General features: G+C 33.5%; 1 long non-coding RNA gene across 1 annotated transcript in view; it reads right to left on the bottom strand.

Moving 5' to 3' along the window:
• The window catches only part of LOC144334808 (uncharacterized), an 816,293-nt gene that overhangs the window by 165,467 nt on the left and 632,076 nt on the right, over positions 1 to 18,750 (bottom strand). Inside the window, exon 2 of the long non-coding RNA XR_013405048.1 lies at positions 1,503 to 1,506. This is a non-coding gene — a long non-coding RNA (uncharacterized LOC144334808). The remainder of the gene's footprint in view (positions 1 to 1,502; positions 1,507 to 18,750) is intronic.

Genomic DNA, 18,750 nt, shown 5'->3' with positions numbered 1-18,750 from the left:
CCACATTGGAAAAATGGCATCTTTAAGGTCCAAAGTTTTACTTGATTAAATTCTTATGGTATTGTTATTTTACCTGTATAATTTAGAAACTAACTGGGCAAATATTGGTTTGAGTAAATGGATTTTATTCAATATTCTCTTACTCTCCAAACACACACAATCTTTGTTTCTATCTCATTTTCTCACACACACACACACACACACACACACACACACACACACAAGAAATGATAAGGGCAAAACACATATTGTATGTTCAAAGGATGTGGGATTACTCAAGGTAAAAGGAAAGGCATCACTGGAAAGTTCCTTTCAGTATGTAATGGTCAATAAAGCCAAGTCTGGGTAGAGTCTTCTGGAAGCTTCACTCAGATCCAAGAGACAGAATCTTAGGCCATTACCTCCGTTACAGAATCAAAGTTGCCATAGCAGGTATGAGATGGTTATTAGGTTTCACTCCCTTAAAAGAATGCAACTGTAACTATGGAAGGAAAAAAATAAATATATTATTAAAAGTTCCCCCGTCTCTACTAAAAAATACAAAAAACTAGCCGGGCGAGGTGGCGGGCGTCTGTAGTCCCAGCTAACTCGGGAGGCTGAGGCAGGAGAATGGGGTAAACCCGGGAGGCGGAGCTTGCAGTGAGCTGAGATCCGGCCACTGCACTCCAGCCTGGGCGACAGAGCGAGACTCCATCTCAAAAAAATAAAAAAAATAAAAAAAAGTTTCATGCTGCTTATATTAGTAACGCAAGTATAATAATGAGTTTTGGGGTCGTTGCATTGTGTGCCTGTGTGTGTGTGTGTGTGTGTGTGTGTGTGTGTATACACATATATAGTTTAAAGTTAATTTGAATGGTTAAATAAGACTGAGATACTATATTGATAAATGCTTTGTTATACTTACAAGAATGGCTTAAGTTCATAGTACTATTTTCCTTATAAAATCTATATATTTTCCTTGTTAAATGTTTGAAGTGATTAATATAATCAGATAAATAAATTTTTGAACATGTATTGAAGTGTAAATGAATTTAATTATTTAAGTAGAAGTAGATGTATAAACAGATTTTAATCTCTCAAATGTATAATTTAGTTAAACATAAATTGAAACCAGTAAAATGACTAATCTTATTTTACAGTTATTTATGACATTAGAATAAGTTTAACTTCTCAAGAATAACTAAACTTTAAAATTACTAAGTATAATAATTGAAATCTCTATTTTAAAAAGTAACCTGACCTGTTTTTTCCATGTAAAAATCATCCCCTCATACACTACGAAAAGACTAAGGAGACTTAAGTTTAAATATCTTACCATATGCTATGATATATATTTTTACATTATAAGCATATGTTTCATTTTTTAATGTGAGCAGCAACGTTATTCAACAATTTTTTGAAAACCCTCAGATTTCTAACTGTAAACTTTTCTCAACCAAAATCTTCACATTTATATTCTATGACTGAGAAGACACTTAGCCATAAGATAAAGCATACTAAACGTCCCTTTGAACCAAGATAAATATGAAATGAACAGTAGCAAAAGGTGAATTATTTTTAAAATAACACCAAAAAACTATTGTAGGATCTGATGTTTAATAAGATGAAACAACAACTAAATATTTCATAGCTATTTCAGAAATAAAAATAATCAAAAAGCATATAATTTCATTTTTATTCACTTTGGATATCTTACACTTCATGACTGTTATTTCCAGTTATTTCAAGATTTAGTCTAAACATTACTACTTTATTCCAAGAGGAATATTATATCTTTCTTCCCTGTCTCTACCCTTTCCCTTTATTCCTTTCTCTTCTCTCTTCTCCTCTTTGTCTTATTTCTTCCTTTACTTCTATGGTTTTTTTCTTCTTTCCATCATCCATTTCTCCATTTCTCATCTTCTCTTTCCTCCCCACAGATATCCCTCCTTCTTTCTCTCACATTCCTACTTTCCCTCCCCACCTTTTTTCATTTCTTTCACCAAATACATGTTCTTGTTGATGTGCAAGACATTGCATTTTTTAAATCAATTTGGTTTTGCAGCTTTATTGAAGTATACGTTGACAAAAAATTGTATATATTTAAGCTGTACAACCTGATGTTCTGATATATATGTATGCACATTATAAAATGATTGCCATAATAAAGTTAATTAACATATAAAGCTATATTTAATCTAACAAAATGACATATTCTTATTAAATACCTCTCAATGTTCAAATATTCAATGTTTTGGGACTAAGATTTATTTTGAAAATATTCATAAATGGATGTATTTATCTAATAACTGCTTACATGCTGGGAAAATAGCATCTTTTAAAGTTGAGTGCTGTATCTGATGGAATCCTTTTCCTTTTTTCCTTGCATAATGTAGAAAATAAATAGTTAAATATTGATTGAGTAATTTATTTTATTAAACTCCCCAAACACACACTCCAGAATTAGAAGAAATAATTTTTGCTAACACTAGATTAATGCAAAAATTTATGAAATATAGTTGCCAATTACTATAAGGCCTTCACAGAGAGAAACACAGTAAGGTGAATATATCACCTTAGATTTTAAGCAGTTTAGGAATTTTCTACACATCAACCAATTTATTTCAAAAGGCAAATTTAATAAAACTCTGATTGCAGCAGTGACTTCTCACCATACCATTGGAAAGGAAGGACATATCATAATAGTGACTTAGCTCACTGGTTTGGGATGACCCTATATGCTGTTTATTCTCATGCCTCTAACTAACAAGTTAGTTATTCCATTCATTTCAGAATGGAAAATAAATAAGCGAAATATATAATTACATCATTTAGTATACTTTGGATATTGTCCCTGTACCGGCTCAGAGTAGAGAAAATTGTTAGACTAAGAAGGATATTTTTAAAACAATAAGCCAGAGTCTATATACTGACCCAGTTGACTCTTCTCTCCCTTTCTTCTCAGCCTCTTTGATCTATTTATGGCTTTAAAGAGAACATACACTAACTATACCACAGAAATTTTAAAACATAGAATAAAAATGGGATCTATCAAGGTATTGTCTCTCAACTCGAAGCCCACACTCTGTATACTCTGCTTTGTGTGCCTGAAGGGAGACAGATCTGCAAAACACACTTCTTCCTTGCCAGCTGGTGCTTTGTTAGACTCTACCAACAGAAGACACAATATAGGAATGGTGAAGCCAGGAAGAGGGAAAGGGAACATACTTTTCTTGTTCCTTGCTCTGCCTGTTTTTGCCCCCAGTTCTTCTTTACGCTTCCTGTTCCATCAATATCACCAAGGCAATGCTTCCTCATTTTGACGGTAAGAATCTGTCTAGAAGTAGCAGTGGATTTTAGCCTGTAGTTTCTCCAATACTACACACCTTTAGCGAGACCTTATTCTCAGAGGTGTGATTTCCAGGCCTGTAGAGTCTCTTTTCTAATCTCAGAGACATCAACACAAAGGGAGCAGCATCTCCTACTTATAGGACCAACTTCCAACTTTCTGAAGTTCCCTCCTAAAAACATTCCAGTTTCAATATTTCTCATGTCTTCTCTTTGTTCTCACAGTTCTAAGGGAAATAGCTGTTTTCTGCAGTTGCTGTGCTGTAATATCTTAATGTTGCTTTTTACCTTTTCAGATCTTCAATATCAAGTGAAACATTTCTTTATAATAAATTCTCTCTCTTATAATAACTGGTATGTTTATGTCTCTTGACTGGATCTGGGCTCATAAGCCACCTAATTAAAAATAGTATTTCCTCCGATTCTTATATTTCCTATTTGCACTCTATTTATTTCTCTTCATATTAATGATCTTTAGTTGAATTACTATATTTTCCACTTATTAATATTAATATTTTTCTTGTGTCTCCTAAGTTTCAAGGAGGCAAAGATTTCTGTAAGCTATGTTCACTGCTATTCTTGCAATCACTAGAACATTGACAAACAATAAGTAAACAGTAAACATATATAATGTAAACAAATAAATGGATATATGGTAAAAAAAATCAATGAGAAAACTATGAATCAATAAAGGGATACTAATTATCTTAAATCGTACATCCAGAAGTACACATTATCATAATTAACACTGAGAAAACATCTTTCTTAGCCATCCTAGTATACAAAAATTGACGGAACATCAATGCAGATAGAAAGTACTTATGAACAGAAAATAAAAAATAAAAAAACAGAAAATAAAAAAAATTTTTAAAAGATTATTTCGATAAAATATTAAATCCATTTTAAGTGAAGGTATAAGAATGAAAAAGGCCAGAATTACTGAACAAGAGTTAAGTCTAAACTGAAGAAATATTAGTTATTTTAAAAGGTTGAAAATTGGCAAGCAGATTGCCTAAATAATTAAATCATTCTTAATTATTTAATAATTTTAATAAATTTAATAATTTTAAATAAATAATAATAAATTAAAATTTGCCCTATTGACCTTTTTAACTGTATAATGTTATAAGTTTTTAAAAATGTCCTCATAATAAGCATATGTACTCCAGTTCCTCACAGTTCCACCTACTCCCAATTGCCTTAAATCCAATTATTTAATTCCCTTTATTATGTGTCTGTCATCTGGTAACATTTGAGTTTATGACCCCTGTTTAAAGGTTTCTGTAAATTTAATGAAATTGGTTTCATGGATACTTGAAGTAGTTGCGGCTTTATCATTTGATAGATGTCTCAGGAACAGGATTGAAGATGTATAGTCCTTCAAAAATTAAAAGCTGTCTCTGTAATCCTACCAGTATGACAAAATACAGCTGGTTTGCTACATGACACAGAATAGTGATTCCTTTCCTCAAATTTCCTTAGCAGAGATGTGCCTTTATTCTGGGTTGCAATATAAAAGTAAATTTTATTTATGGAAACTTTTATTTTAAATTACTTCTCATAATCTCAATGTCCCTTCATAGTGTATAAAAATCTATTCTGGGAGTAGATCTCTGTATGCTAGTCCTTGTACTAGGAATAAGCAATACAACCTAGAATTGAATGTCTTGGTCCTCAAGGAACTTACTGAAATTTCTGTTTTGAGATCTTGTATGTTTATAAAATAATCTAAGAAAACTGCCATAAAATAGATATCGTAGTGTCTAAGTCTCCCTTGTAAAGGTCTATTACAAATCTCCCCTTCAATATAGAGTAGATGGAAGAAATAATCAAGGTAATCTTTTTCACCAAAAAACTGTAGCAAGTATACTTGTTTGTCCTATTCTATATCTATATCTGTATCTATAATCTCTATGAATCATTCAAATATCTATCTTTTGAGAGAGAGACAGAGACCTGAGATAACAATATTGATACACTTAATTTGGGATATTATTTATCAATGAAAATAATGTCCAAATTGGACATTAGGATAGATCTTCAATTTATATTTCAAGAAAAATTGAAAAGAGAAAAGGGAGAAGCAGCTCAGGCATCACTCTAGTCTTTGCTTGGGGAGGGTCGTTGGTGTTAGATTGTAAGCAGCCTCCTTCTTAACATTTTCCATGAATGAAAAAGTATTTTCTATTCCAGCTCTGAGATTTCAAAATAGGGCACACTATAGTGCTGGTGATATCAACCATGATAGTTAAGATAAGAGATCAGGAAAAAGTGTAGCCTCATTTGTACTGGGTCTTTTGCTTTTCATTCGCTTTTAAATTAAAAAAAAATTTTTAATCCAAGTATAGAAACCCCATGTTTAGTACCCCTAAACTGGAACAGCTTCAGATAGCAACTTTTTTTATTTAAAGGCAGTTTCAAAACTTGAAAGAAAGTATATGGAACCAATTTAACTACTATTTGATAACATCTGGAACAGAAAAATGATCCATTATTCATAAACTACTCAATGTTGAGTATTGAGCTAGGTTGCTTGCATCCATTTTGTTTCATTTACTGATTATAAAACTCTGTGAGGAGTGTTATTTCTATTCAAAATTTATAGCTGAAGAAAGTGAGATTTCAATATTTTAACTAATTTCCCAAGGTATATATTATACAGTACAGTTGGGACTAAACTAAGGAGAGACTAGAAACCCCATCCATAATTTTTTCTTTCTCTTTGCCCAGCTGTAAAATTAGGAAAAAAAAAAAAATCTCTTAAGTTTCTTCCAGCTCTGAAATACTGATTCCTATTTAAATAATATCTCAAATAGATATTAGTAAAATTCTGTATATCTTTTTCCATTCTTAGTAAGTTGATTTATTCATATCTTCAATATCTTCAATATAGACCAAGAAGAGTAGATCTTGAATTGAGCTAGTCAGAGACATACATTTCTTACATGTTGTCCCTAATGCCTCTGGATATCTTTTCACATTGTAGTAACAAAAAATGGAATATTAGATACAACTTTAATATAGATTGACTCTATAATCTCCTTTAACTAAAGGATCTTATGCTAGTGACTCTCTAAACATTTATATTGCTGCTTAGAGGCCCAGTCAACAAAGGAAGTCTTTAGTAGCTGGAGACATCACTCCATCATTTCTTTTTCATTTACTAATTCTATATTTTTATTTATGCATGTATGTGTCTGATTTCTCCACCTACATAAAAGCGGGAGGACTCTTAATAAAGCTATTGTCACCTATTTTACTGTTACACTTTTTCCCTGCTTCTCATTTCCTCTTAACCCAAAGTTATTTGTGGCATCAGACAGACCTTGTGTACAGTTTATATTATTAAAAGGTATTATAATAAAGATATTGTTATCTTTATTAATATTTAGTATTTGCCTCCAGAGCTAGTGACACCAGAAAACTTACAGAAAGCACACACACACACACACACACACACATACACACACACCCCCCAGATTAGCCAGAGGGTATTTTTATTTATTAGGTTCCTGGTGTACAGTTAAAATGAAAATAACATGTTAAAACAAGTGCACTTTGCTGATTTCAATCTGCCTGAACAGCAACCATCTGTTAAAGTAAAATTCACACTGACTTTCCCAGCAATAAAAGTCCTTACATAATGTATGTGACAACAGAGGGAAATCTAAATTCAGAGAGAAATATTGGGTGAGAAATAGTGAATGTCCTTTGAACAGGTCAAAAGTCAATTCTATAGCCTTCTTGTCTAAGAATAGACATACACTATTTACAATATGTCAAAGAAAAATTTCTTTACTGATTTAGAATTCAAATGGCTGTAATTTCTTTAAAAGACCAAGAAAAAAAAAATTCCTAAGTATTCATATGTTCTTTATGTGCTTCTTAATATGGTTACCTCTTCCTTGATTTGTTCCGTAAGGGACATGTTGGATGAAAAATTTAAGGCCTTTTAATGGTCCCTGATAGCTACTTTAAAAGAGTATATCAAACTGTTTTGTACATTTCATTGTTTGACATTATTTTAATACTTTGGGCAGCCGCATTCCTCTGTTCATGTTTTTCTTCCTGTGTCTGCAACACCAGAAATTTCTAGTCTTCTGACCTTCCTAAATTTCTTTTTGTGGTAATACTTTTTCTCTTCTTATCTGATAAATGTAGGCATTGCTCATTTTTTAAATTAATTTATTTATTTATTTATTTTTGAGACAGAGTTTCACTCTTGTTCTCTAGGCTGGAGTGGAATGGCGTGATCTTGGCTCACTGCAACTTCCGCCTCCCGAGTTCAAGTGATTCTCCTGCCTCAGCCTCCTGAGTAGCTGGGATTACAGGCATGCACCATCACACCCAGCAAATTTTTGTATTTTTAGTAGATATGGGGTTTCACCATGTCGGCCAGGCTGGTCTTGAACTCCTGACCTCAGGTGATCCACCTGCCTCAGCCTCCCAAAATGCTGAGATTACAGTGCTCATTCTTTTTTTACTACCTTTTTCTCTTTATTACACTGGAAATACTATTACCCCTCCATTTATCTCTGAGAATAAAGATCCGCATTTGTGCTATTATTCCTGACTGATTTTCTGAGTTTCAGCATTTCCATGTAATAGTTAGTTCTACCTTAATTAGAACTGATATTCCACTGACATCTTAATTGAATGATTCATCTTAGATATCTGATTACTCCCAATTAATTGAGGTTATTTTGTTTATAAAGTTGCTTACATAATAACTCCAGAGGTATGTTGAGCTCTAGAATTGGTTGCATCAGCTACACAATGTTCTCTGTGTTTCCACTCTACATGTCTTGGCTTTGACTCTCTATTTAAGCTGGTACTAAGATAGCTTCCGTTGTTCTGGGCATCACATCTAGACATATAATTGTTGAAAGTAAGGTGATGAACCAGCTGTTCCTATGACCTTTTGTTAGAGACAAGTACCCTTACCCAAAACTAGTTCCAACCTCACAAGACCAACAGATTTCCCTTCATTTGTCTCTGGCCATAACTGAGACTAATTCGGTTTTTAAGCCAATTATTAACAGGGAGAAATGAAAATCATGACTGGTTTAGACTAATAACCTGGGGTAGAATGAATATTGGGGAGGCAATAAGAATGTCCTTGATTATATTACATCCTTTCTATTAGTAACTAACAAAATTCTATCAATCTTTTTTTTTTTTTTTGAGACAGAGTCTTGCTCTGTCCCCCAGGCTGGAGTGCAGTGGCGCGATCTCGGCTCACTGCAAGCTCCGCCTCCCGGGTTCATGCCATTCTCCGGCCTCAGCCTCCCGAGTAGCTGGGACTACAGGCGCCCGCCACCTCGCCCGGCTAGTTTTTTGTGATTTTAGTAGAGACGGGGTTTCACCGTGTTAGCCAGGATGGTCTCGATCTCCTGACCTTGTGATCCGCCTGCCTCGGCCTCCCAATTCTATCAATCTTTAAAGCATGTATCTTGTAAATCTTTTTATACCTACAAAACACAAAACCTCCATATCTTTTTGTCTACACTGTTTATATAAATTTTACCATGTACAGACTTGCTGACCAATATTTCTGTATGTCTTAGCTAACCTGAATACTTGCTTTATTTATTTGTAGAGGAAAACATTACACTGAGATTTAGATATCAAGTCCATTGGCCCCATGGGCTCCACAAGTCCTCACTCTAATCTGGTGTTTACTGTACACCCCAATATCTCAGTATAAGTCCCAACAGGAGCTACCATAGGTAGTCTTTGGCATTACCACTACCTGATCCTCTACCATTTCTATGTTCTTGTATCATCAATGTCTGACCGGCTGACTGACAGAAGGTCAAAATGTTTTCTCATTCCCAGTTAAGTCAACAGCCTTATAGGAACAAACCCAAAAGATAATATAAATGATTCATTTTGAAATATATAACTTATATTGATGATATGCATATATGTAGACTTCATTGGGAATATATAAGCAAATGCAGATAAGCATTTAAAGAAAAAGATTATATGATATTTAAAAATCATAAAACTTCAATGATGGTAATGTTGTTTCATGGACTAATAATAGTCCATAATAGCAAAGAAGTAAAACAATCTATATATCCATTCATTACATATTTACTCTCTCTATATAAAATATTAGATCAATTTTTTCTAGGATGTTTCTAGCTTCTAGGCATGGGTAACTCACGTCTTCACATGGATGCACTTTATCCATTTTCACTTCTTATCATTTTTTCCAAAAATTCTAGTTTGTCTCAATTATATTTAAAAAGACCCACTTATTTCACATAAGAACAAGCCATTTGGAAACAATGAATTGTAAGCATATATGATTTTACATAGGAAAATGCTTTTATGATAGGAGAGAAATAAGTATTTCTACACGGCAATTGCATGAAATTCACATCATAACTCTTTCTGAGAATCTCTGAGAAACATACTCATTTGTCATATGCAGATGAAAATTAAATAACTGTCAAAATGTCAGCTATATAGACATACAAGCTAATAAATAAAAATTCTACATTCCAATCAAAAATGTGTTCTTTTGCTGGTAATGCAAAAGTCTCTAGGAAATTTTATCTGTTCACAGCTATAGACATCTTGGTTTAACTGAGTCTTTGATGAAAAAATGAGAAGACAAAGCACTTGTCTTCCATTCAGGTTTGTTGTTTCATTGATGTCACTGAATACAGTATAAATAATAATGAGCCTCTGACTACTTACAGCTTTTCTCAGCATTAAATATGCTGCTTGATGAATAGCAGAAATAATAAACTGTATTTAACTCTTGGATGTCATAGTTTTAGTATTTAGGCTCTATTACCTTCATTATTTTCTGAGTGGGACCTCTGAATTTTCCCTGGCATTTGGGAAGCTAGACTCCATGACAGAAGAAGACATATAGGATTTAACCACGGAGCACTGAAAAGAATAAACAGTTAAAAATCATGTGTTTCTCTTTAAGAAACAGACACAGGAACTCATTTGGGAGAAAATATGAGTGCTCTGTAGATGGAGACGCAAAATCAAAATAAAAAGTAGACAGTTCAGATGAATGATCTGAAACTTGTTGAAGTGACTGATGGCAATTACTACAACACTAAATTGATTTTGATGTTTTTGGTGAAAAGAAGTGAAACCTGCAAAGACACGACGAGCAGGGGATGTTTGCCTAGAAATTTCAATCACAGGCACACTGTAGAATCAAGAGTAATACAATGATTTCAGGAACCAATTTAACCAACACAAACCAAAGTTATTCAAAACAAAACAAAAAACAAGCAACAAAACTACAAGTAAACATTTCACAAAGGCTCTGAGAATGCTCTGTAGACCTTGTATATGGGATACCTTAGCAGCTTTAGCCTGGGGCAGATGGTTGCCAAAAGGCAGCAGTGAGGGCTGAAAGAAAGCTTTAGATTTTGTTCCTGCTTTTCCCCTATTCACTTGCCTGGGATAATCAGTGCCTCACTTCACTGCAGGGAACTACCAGGGCTGATATATGCATAGGAAGGATAAGCAAAAGCCCTGCTAAGGTAAAGTACTGATAAAATTAAAACTAAACAACAAGCTACACTGGGACATTCAATTCCTTACAATCTCCCTGAAAACGGCTAGATTATAATCTAGAGTGATGCTATCATTTCTACTATGACATATAATTTAGCACTGAATATATTTATATGTGTATATGTATATGCAGTATACATATAGGTAGCACTATTTGTACAGGTGACTCTTGAACAACTTAAGGGTAAGAGGCACCAACTCTCATGCATTGGAAAATCCATGTATAATTCTTTACTCCCCCAAAACTTAACTGCTAATAGGCTGCTGTAGACCCAAAGTCTTACCAAAAACATAAGTAGTTAATTAACATGTATTTTATATGTTATGTAGATTATATGATATATTATTACAATAAAGTAAGCTAGAGAAAAGAAAATATTATTAAGAAAATCATAAGGAAGATAAAATATTCTTGCTATTTGTTAGGTGAAAGTGGATTACCATAAAGTTCGTCATTCATGTTGTCTTCATGTTGAATAGGCTGAGGAGGAAGAGGAAGAGGAGGGGTTGGTCTTACTGTCTCAGGGGTGGAAGAAGAAGAAGAAAATTTGTGTATAAGTGGACTTGCTCAGTTAAAATCTGTGTTGTCCAGGGGTCAACCATATATATATACACATATATATGTGTATATGTGTGTCTATATATGTGTGTATATATATATACACACATAATATGTATAGGAGCTAAGATATGTATATATAATATACATATACACACATATATAATATATATATTCAGACTTACAAAGTTAATGGTGATACTGAAAAATTATGCATTTGCAGATATTCATATTATTTATTAAAATAAATTTTAGAATTAGTAAAATATTCCTATAGAGATATTATTAGACATAAATAAAGACAAATAGCTAAGTCAGCCTTAAAGAGAGAATATAAAATGAAAATGGGCAGTAGAATTTTCTGCCCATTGCAGCCAACCAATGGGTTGGCTTATGCACAAGGCACCAACACATGTTGTAAAGCCATAGCAGTAACAATAATGTTAAAACAAGAACAGAGAAATAGACATATGAAGCAGCACGAAAATTTAAGAGCATATCTATGTGTATGTGAACATTTAATAAAAAATAAAATTGACACCATAAGTTAAGAAAATTATGAGTTCTTTAGTAGGTAGTAGTAGATTACTGACTCATTATAGAGAAAAAATATAAAATGGAATTTCATATGCAAACATGGACTACACAACATAAATTGCATGTGAAAAGTAAAATTAAGGAATTAATAGAAAACACCATAGGAATTTATATCAATCAATTATCAAGAATGAGGAAAAAGTTTTTTTCATGTTTTCTATAATGAAGAACTCCATGACAAAGTTAATAATCATATTAGAGAATATAGAAGATCTTTGTAATATCTGAAAGCAACAAGGGAGTTATTCCTTCTACTGTGCAAGCAACTTCTACATATTCACAAGAGTGAAACAGCAACTCAAAACATTAATGGACATTGTATACAAACAAGTAGTTTTTAAAGAATAAATATCAAAATCTAGCAAAAATATGACCAAATTATTTAGTAATGAGAGAAATACAATAAAGGAAAGTTAACTGTCATTTTATAACCAGGGTACTGGTAAAAATTTAAAAAAGGTAATACCAAGTATTGATGTAGAGCATAGATAACCTCACAGCCTACAGATGGCAGTCACTCTAGAGAGCAAACTAACACTATTTAGTCTATAAGTATATAGTCTATAACAGCCTATGAACCAAAAATTTCACACGTAGGTACACAGCACAAATTTTTACACTATTTCAAAAGGGGCAGGCACGTGCATATTCAATGTGCAGTTTTATTCATGGAAGCAGAGAGGTGAAGGCAAATAGAATCAGCCATCACTGGGAGTGTGAAGAGTCAGACCATGGACTATTATTAAGCAGTTAATTACAACACGTATATGTGATATTGGCAAATAAACTATATTAAACCACAGTTTAAATAGAGAATGTAAAATTCAAGCTAGAAAGTAAGGTAAAATCAAAGATATATTAAAATCATAGAAAATTCAGAGTATGACATCCTTTTGGTAGAAGACATGTTAGTCTACTGGTGGAAAGAAAAAAATATTTAGTTATATATTCAGCATCCACACAGTAAAAATCAAAGTAATTACTGATAAATGAGTAATGAGATTTGAGCCATAGGAAATGAGATTTGTTCTGCAAGTGAGGCAGAGAGCTAATTCACATGCTCAACTTCTTAGAGAAAATACTTTAGTGTGATAAACAACATCATTCATTATATAATCATGAGTTTTTTTTTAAATTTATTTATTATTATTATACTTTAAGTTGTAGGGTACATGTGCATAACGTGCAGGTTTGTTACATATGTATACTTGTGCCATGTTGGTGTACTGCACCCATCAACGTCATTTACATCAGGTATAACTCCCAATGCAATCCCTCCGCCCTCCCCCCTCCCCCCTCACCATGATAGGCCCCGGTGTGTGATGTTCCCCTTCCTGAGTCCAAGTGATCTCATTGTTCAGTTCCCACCTATGAGTGAGAACATGCGGTGTTTGGTTTTCTGTTCTTGTGATAGTTTGCTAAGAATGATGGTTTCCAGCTGCATCCATGTCCCTACAAAGGACACAAACTCATCCTTTAAAGGTCTGTACTTTACTAGAAACTCATGTCTCAGTCAAAAAGCTAATGCCAAAGTACAGTTCAAAGTCCAGTTGGTCAAACCTGCTGTTTGGACAATCAAGACCCAAGACAAGAACTTGGCTTTTAGCATTCAGCTCAGCTTTTAGCATTCATTAGAGGAGAGAGTAGAACATGTAGTCTTAGAAAACCTATACACACAAATATGTTTTACTGTCTCCCAGACATTTAATAGGTATTGAACAATCAGGTCAAAAGTTAAAAATAAGTTAAGAGTAGTTCTCATGCTTTAATATCAGCCAACAAGAGGGTAGAGTTGACATTTTGTTTTGAATCTTGAAAGCTTAAAAAGGTTGCATGCCCAATGGAATGTGTTATTGATGACTATTGATTCCCCAAAATACCATCAAAAAAGTAGGCTAAAAATCAAAGATAGGGCTATTAGTCCTACCAGGAAATAACATCATCTTGAGAGAGAGGAAAGTCAGAGATTACTTGAAGGATTTTAGGAGCTAAGATAAATAAGTTTAAGATGAGTCCTTCAGGGAGGAGAATGGATTGAGATTTGACAGAGTTTATGATATAATGCATTTGGATTGGTGGGAACAAAGTGAAAATATAGTAGTGAGTCTTAATGATTAGTGAGTGATAGGTTCATTTTCCAAAATAAAGCAACATTAGTTCATAGTCTAATCTCTGGAAGTATGTAAGTCCTGGAACAAATATTTAATATTTTATCAGTGCTTTTGAGCAAAGAAACAGAAATGTAGGCCCAGTCCTAATATCACCTAAATTAAGACATGGAATTATATTGGTTTCTCTGCCAGCCACTTTGCTCCAAAATTTATAATTGGAGTGTGAAAAGGAAAACACTCAGAATCATTTCAGAAAGTAATTTTTAATACTTTAGTGCATACAAAAGATAATTATGCAAATTAAAATGATAATGATGTACCATAACATACCTATTACAATGGCTAAACCTATCATATTTCAGCATAAATAACTAAAGAAAAAAAAATGGCTAAACCTAAAAAATTGACATAGCAATTCCTGGCAAGGATATGGAACAGCAGTAACTTTCATTTAATACTGCTGGTAATGAAAATGGTATAGTACTTTGGAAGACAGTTTGGCAGTTTCTTACAAAGCTCAACATGTTCTTACCATGTGATCTAGCAATTGGCTTCCTAAATATTTACGTAACTTATTTGAAAAGGCATGCAAATACAAAAAAACTTTGTAATTTATTCATAATCAATGAAAACTAGAAATAAACAGATATTCATCAATAGGTGAATAGACAAATTAATATATGTGCATTCTTACAATGGAATATTTTTCAGTGATAAAAATTAGACTAATGAGCATATTGCTAAGTAAAATAAACAATCCTGAAAAGACAACATAATGTATGATTTCATTTATATGAAAGTCTGAAAAAGGCAAAAATATGGAGATAGTCAAAATATCACTGGTTGCCAGGAATTTGGGAGAAGGAGAAAATTTGAATAGACAAAGTATAGGGGATATTTTAGGGTGGTGAAACTATTCTGTATTATACTGTAATGGTTAGTGCATGACACTAGTCATTTGTCAAAACCCATAGAACTTAGGACCACAAAAAAGTGAATATTAATGTATGCATCTTTTTATTTTTAATTTTTTTTTGAGATGGAGTTTTGCTCTTATTGCCCAGATTGGAGTGCAGAGGCCTGAACTCGGATCACTGCAATCTCTGCCTCCCAGGTTCAAGCGATTCTCTTGCCTCAACTTGCCAAGGAGCTGAGATTACAGGAACCTGCCACCACACCCTACTAATTTTTTTATATTTTTAGTAGAGATGGGGTTTCATCATGTTGGCCAGGCTGGTTTTGAACTCCTGACCTCAGGTAATCCACCTGCCTCAGCCTCCCAAAGTCCTGGGTTCACAGGCATAAGCCACTGTGCCCAGCCAACTTTTTCTTTTTAAAATGTTAGGGGAGTCCCAGGACAGAATGTAGATCTCATTGAAGAAAGTTGGAGAAAAGGTGCTGCTGAATTTAGTAACTTTGAAAATGACTGGACTCTGTGACTAAAACGGAAATAAAGAATACATAGCACTATACTCTAATTGATATGGTTTTTTTTTTCTATTGGGGTACGCTTAATTCAGATGTAGTACACATATGTAATGAAATTGAAAAATCAAATAAATGAATGGAAGATGGAGAGGACAAAAGTTCTTATTTTTGCAGAGTGAGGTTACAAATGAACAAGGACAGGAGGCTGGAATTATCTATGTAGTCAGGAACTGCAGTTAGAGATATCAAAATGATCCCATGCTTAGCTTAATATTCATATGTTCGGTGGCTCACGGCTGTAATCCCAGCACTTTGTGAAGCCAAGAGGGGGTGGATCACCTGAGGTCAGGAGTTCGAGACCAGCCTGACCAACATGGAGAAATCCCATCTTTACTAAAAATACAAAATTAGTCTGGCATGGTGGTGCATGCCTGTAATCCAAACTACTCAGGAGGCTGAGGCAGGAGAACCGTTTGAACCCGGGAGGTGCAGGTTGCAGTGAGCTGAGATCACACTATTGCACTCCAACCTGGGCAAAAAGAGCAAAACTCTGTTGCAAAAAGCAAACAACAACAATGACAAAACCAAATAAACATGTGTTTACACAGAGAAATAATCATAGGTATATATGCATACATAGTTTAGCACATATACTGTTATTTTCTTGCTGTTTCACTGAGAAAACCCAGAAGAAAGACTTCCCCAGGAGACGCAAGTACATCTAGCATTGAAATCTTGGTTTCTAACACAGCTCAAAGGAATCAGAGCTCCTTGCAGAAATGGCTAAATCTAGGGAGGGGGCAGAAAATATACAAAGGGGCATGGAACATTTGGTACTGCCAGAATGTATAGATATTCCATAAAAATTCCATAATGATGAACTCCTTAAGATTTTTACAAATATATATTTTTAATTACTAAAATTTATAACACAAATGACCCTGAATAGCCAAAACAATCTTTAGAACAAATGCTGGAGGCATTACACTTCCTGATTTCAGAGTGTATTAAAAAGTTATAGTAACTAAAACAATATTTAATTGGCATAGAAACAGACATATAGAGTAATGGAATAGAAGACAGAGCATAGAAATTCATATATATAAAGTCAACTTATTTTTGATGAGTGCCAAGAATACATAACAGGAAAATGATCATCTCTTGAACAAATGGTGTTGGGGAAAACTGAATATCCACATACAGAATAATGAAATTAAGTCTTACTTTAACATAAAAATGTTACCTTACATAAAAATGTTTTACCTTATATAAAAATCAACTTAGACCTGCTGCAATGGCTCACGTCTGTAATCCCAGCATTTTGGAAGACCGAGGGAGGTTCATCACCTGAGGTCAGGAGTTTGAAACCAGCCTGACCAACATGGTGAAACCCTGTCTCTAGTAAAAATACAAAAAAATAGCCAGGTGAGTTGCTGCATGACTGTAATCCCAGCTACTTGGGAGGCTGAGGCGGGAGAATGGCTTGAACCCAGGAGGTGGAGGTTGCAGTGAGCTGAGATCGCGGCACTGCACTCTAACCTGGGTGACAGAGCCAGACTCTGTGTCAAACAACAGCAACCAATTTAAAATGGATTGAGGACCTACAACTAAAACTCCCAGAAGAAAAAATATGAAAAAACCTTATTGATATTGGTCTTGCATACAACTTCATGGATATGACACCAAATGCATAACAATAAAAGGAAGACAGAGAGAAGTACACTAAACTGAGCAGCTATTGCACAGCAAAAGAAATAATCACAGAGTAAAGAGACCACTTATGAATGGGAGAAAATATTTGCAAAGCAGGTGTCAGATAAGCGGTTAATTTCCAAAATATAAAAGGAGCTCTTCCAACTAAATTCCAAAATAAACTAATAACCTGGTCAAAATATGGGCTAAAGACTGGAGCAGACATCTTTTCCAAAGAAGACATATGAACGGCTATATGAAATTATGCTCAATTTCACCAATCATCAGGGAAATGCAAATTAAAGCCATAATGAGATATCTCCTAAAACCTGCTAGGATGACTGTCATTTAAAAAAAAAAAAAAAAAAAAGGACAACACGTTTTGGTCAGGTTGTATAAAAAGAAAAATGGAACCTGTTTGTTGTTGTCAGGAATGCAAAATATTGCAGTCACTATGGAAAACTGTATAGAGATTCCTCAAAAAATTACAAAATAAAACATCCATATGATTCAGTAATTCCACTTCAGGGTATTTATCCAAAAGGTTTAAATCATAATCCTAAAATAATATTGGCAGCACTATGTTTATGGATAAACAATATTCACAATAGCCAAGACATGGAAATAACCTAAACATGCATTGATGGATAAATGAATAAAGAAAATCGAACATACGTATAGTGGAATATTACTCAGCTTTAGAAAAGGATATCTTAACACTATGCAACAACATGGATAAACTTTGAAGACACATGAAGTAAAATAAGCAATTACAGAAAGACAAATCCTGCATGATCACATGTATGAAAATATCTAAAATAGTCAAACTCATAGAATAAGAAGGTAAACTGTTGCTTGCCGGAGTGTGAGGGGAGGAGGAAATAGAGAATTATTAATTAGTGGGCCTAAAGTCTCAATTGTACAAGATGAATATGTTTTAGAGGTATGCTGTAAAACATTATCTCCATAGTTAACTATACTGTATTCTACACTTGAAGATTTATTAGCAGGGCAGATCTAATTTAAATGTTCTTTCCACAATAAGTAAAATTTTAAAAGAAAATAAAGCTAAAAGGTAAAATAAGGAAATATATCAAAGTAGGTTACTTTATTATGAAATCAATTTTGTGAGCCATAAACAAAGAATAACAACGTTGCAAAACATAAAGTAAAAATAACAATAAAAGAATAAGTTAATTTTAAAAACCCACAATTACAAAGAAAATGCACAAGGATTAAAATATGGAAAAGAGACACAGGAGCCAACTGAAAGACTCTCAATGGCCAAAACTGAAATAATTTTGGCAATAAAATATAGTATTATTAAATTATAAGGCAAGGTATAAAATAAATGTTTGTAAGATCATATGGACGTTAATAGTTGAAAATTCTCTTTGCAGAAGAATTTCAAATATTTTATGTAGATAAGCATCACTCTCAAATGTTTGGCATAATTCTCTACTCCTTAAATGTGAGCCG

This window comes from Macaca mulatta, chromosome 15, assembly GCF_049350105.2.
Source record: "Macaca mulatta isolate MMU2019108-1 chromosome 15, T2T-MMU8v2.0, whole genome shotgun sequence".
In the NCBI taxonomy this organism is placed as follows: domain Eukaryota; kingdom Metazoa; phylum Chordata; class Mammalia; order Primates; family Cercopithecidae; genus Macaca; species Macaca mulatta.
Note: the sequence above shows the minus strand (reverse complement) of the source record. Positions and strands in the feature narration are given on the sequence as shown.